The sequence below is a fragment of the Salvelinus sp. IW2-2015 genome, unplaced genomic scaffold (genome assembly GCF_002910315.2).
Source record: "Salvelinus sp. IW2-2015 unplaced genomic scaffold, ASM291031v2 Un_scaffold334, whole genome shotgun sequence".
Classification (NCBI taxonomy): domain Eukaryota; kingdom Metazoa; phylum Chordata; class Actinopteri; order Salmoniformes; family Salmonidae; genus Salvelinus; species Salvelinus sp. IW2-2015.
The window spans coordinates 5562-8900 of NW_019942542.1; the positions used below are offsets into that span (position 1 = coordinate 5562).

At 44.0% G+C, this 3339-nt stretch overlaps 1 protein-coding gene across 1 annotated transcript in view; it reads right to left on the reverse strand.

The window, feature by feature from the left end:
• The window catches only part of LOC112068240 (neuroligin-1-like), a gene marked incomplete at its 3' end in the record, with an annotated part of 122338 nt that overhangs the window by 1528 nt on the left and 117471 nt on the right, over nucleotides 1–3339 (reverse strand). The gene's annotated exons all lie outside the window — the stretch shown is intronic.

The following is a 3339-nucleotide window of genomic DNA, read 5'->3' on the forward strand; positions in this document are numbered from 1 at the left end:
CTCTCTTCTCTCGTCTCTCTCTCTCTCTCTGTCTCTCTCTCTCCTCTCTCTCCTCTCTCTTCTCTTCTCTCTCTCTTCTCTCTTCTCTGCTCTCTCTCTCTCTCCTCTCTCTCTCTCCCTCTCTCGTCTCCTCTCTCTCTACTCTCTCTCTCCCTCACCTCTCTCTCTCCCACGACACTACTCCCTTAACTTCCTACTCCCGATGTCTCTTCTCTCTCTCTCTCTCTCTCTCTTCTCTCTCTCTCTCTCGTCTCTCTCTCTCTCTCCCCCTCTCTCTCCTCTCTCTCCCTCTCTCTCTCTCTCTCCCTCTCTCTCTCTCTCCCTCTCCCTCTCTCTCCCTCTCAATTTCTCTCTCTCTCTCTCACCAGTATGTGTGTGCAGATTGGTGCATTCCCATAGTGTATATACTTATTGAGTGTGTGTGTGCGTTTGTGTTTGCATGCCGCAGCTGGGATCCAAAGCATCCGGAAGCTTCTTCAAGCTGCTTATAAACAGCCCACTGTGACCATTGACCCTTACGGTCAGTGAAAGACCGGTCTAATCCAGTATCCTGTGTTGTGGTGTGTGTGTGTGTGTTGTGTGTGTGTGTGTGTGTGTGTGTGTGTGTGTGTGTGTGTGTGTGTGTGTGTGTTTGTGTGTGTTGTGTGTTGTGTGTGTGTGGTCACGTGTGTATGTCAATAAAGAACAAACAACAAAAACATATACATGATCAAATACAAATCTTAGAATCATCTATTAAAGACTGCCAGAAACCACTGGATTCTACAATTAAATTCTACAACCACCTAAAAGAAAGCGATTCCCAAACCTTCCATAACAAAGCCATCACCTACAGAGAGATTAACCTGGAGAAGAGCCCCCTAGGTAAGCTGGTCCAGGTGCTCTGTTCACAAACACAAACAGACCCCACAGAGCCCAAGGACAGCAACACAATTGGACCCAACCAAATCACGAGAAAACAAAAAGATAATTACTTGACACATTGGAAAGATTGAACAAAAAAACTGCAAAGTAGAATGCTATTTGGCCCTAAACAGAGAATACACATTGRCAGAATACCTGACCACTGTGACTGACACAAAATTAAGGAAAGCTTTGATTATGTACAGACTCAGTGCGCATAGCCTTGCTATTGAGAAAGGCTGCCGAAGGCACACCTGGCTCTCAAGAGAAGACAGGCTATGTGCACACTGACCACAAAATGAGGTGGAAACAGATCTGCACTTCCTGACCTCCTGCCAAATGTATGACCATATTTAGAGATACATATTTCCCTCAGAATACACAGACCCACAAAGAATTTGAAAACAAATCCAATTTTGATAAAGTCCCATATCTACTGGGTGAAATACTACAGTGTGCAATCACAGCAGCAACCAGTGAAGAACAAACACCATTGTAAATACAACCCATATGTATGTTAATTTATTTTCCCTTTTGTACTTGAACTATTTGCACATCGCTACAACACTGTGACATAATATGACGTTTGAAACGTCGTTATTCTTTTGGAACTTATTTTGGAACCTTGTCACAATACAACTGATTGGCTCAAAAGCATTAGGAAGGAACAAAATACATAAATTAACTTTTAACAAGGCATACCTGTTAATTGAAATGCATTCCAGGTGACTACCTCATGTAGCTGGTTGAGAGAATGCCAAGAGTGTGCAAAGCTGACATCAAGGCAAAGGGTGGCTACTTTGAAGAATCTAAAATATAACATATACTGTATTTGGATTTGTTTAACACTTTTTTGATAACTAGATGATTCCATGTGTATTATTTCATAGTTTTCATGTCTTCACTATTCTTCTACAATGTAGAAAATAATAAAAAATAAAGAAAAACCCTTGAATGAGTAGGTGTGTCCAAACTTTTGACTGGTACTGTATGTTTCCCATGCCAATAAAGCCCCTTGAATTGAGAGAGGGAGAGAGAGATTTGTCTCTTATATTCCAGTAGCATTGCTTCTCTCTCTCTCTCTCTCCGCCCCATCATTAATGTTACTGTCAAGCTGTACTCCTAGGCGGCGTACCAAATGGCACCCTATTCCCTAATAGTGCACTCCTTTTGAACAGGGCCCATAGGGTTCTGGTCAAGAAGTACTGCACTATGCAGGGATTAGGATGGCATTTGGAACACAGCCTTAGTCCCTCCAGTTTGTCCCTTGTTATTGGGTTATCACCATCCCATAATTGTTCCATTTAATGTCCTCATTAACTGTATTATTGCTTCAGCTGTCTGGGTTTGCTTTTTGCCAATAAAGCTATTTGTATTTGGAATTGAGGGAGAGGAGACGGTGAGTTAATTTGGAAGCAGAGTTCTGATGGGGCGATGAATTTAAACACAGATAGGTCGATGCAAATAATGAGTCGGTTTTGTGAAGAAAATACTCTTTCTTTGGTTCAAGGAAATGATAATGTATTTTAGCTCAGTTCATGCAGTTTGGGGTAGCATTGCGGATATGATGTGCCTGTAAAGCTAGCGTGACTGTGGGGTGTGTAATTGGAATACAATGAAAATGTTCACCGTGTCACGACTGTTATATTCCTTGTCCCCACTTTATTGTACATTCCATCCTGTTATGTTTCTGTCTGTTTCTATTGCTCCCTTGTGTGTCCTCTCTCTCTCTCTTTTCTCCCTCTATTCTTCTTCCCGCGTTCCTATTATTTTCTCTCCCCGTCTTTATCCAAATCTTTTAGCCCCTAGAGTGTGCATGCATGCGTGCTTTTGAGTACACACGTTCCAGTTTGTGTGTGTGCCTCCATTCTTATACTGTATGTGTGTGTGTATACACATTTTCCAGTGTATGTGTATGTGTGTGTGTGTGTGTGTGTGTGTGTGTGTGTGTGTGTGTGTGTGTGGTTGCCGAGGAGCAGCAGGGGGAAAGAAGCCAGGGACGGCAGTAGTCCAAACGAGTGTCACGCCACCCTTTTTGTTAAGGTAGTTCCCACTTGATATACACTCGCTCGCACAGGCACACACACATACATGATCTATGAGAGGAACACAACATCAGATAGGTATGTTCTCCTGTTCCTACGGGAAAGGGAGGCGGGGTAAAACAGCGGTGGAAAGGGGAGGCAGGCTAGTACACAGGTGACCTAAAGTAGACGAGAGCAGGGGTAGCTGGGGTGGGGCTGGCTAACAGGCACAACACTGGATAACGCTCGTGACTAAGGTGGCAGGTTGGCATAGCCGGCTACTGGCGGATGTGAAAATAACAGCATTCTTTCTGTGTGCAACCTCAGTCTCTTCCGTCTGCCCCGACCCCCGTCTGCGAGGCCCCCACCTGGGCTAAGTCCCAACCACCCGGGTGACTAAGTCAGGTGATAC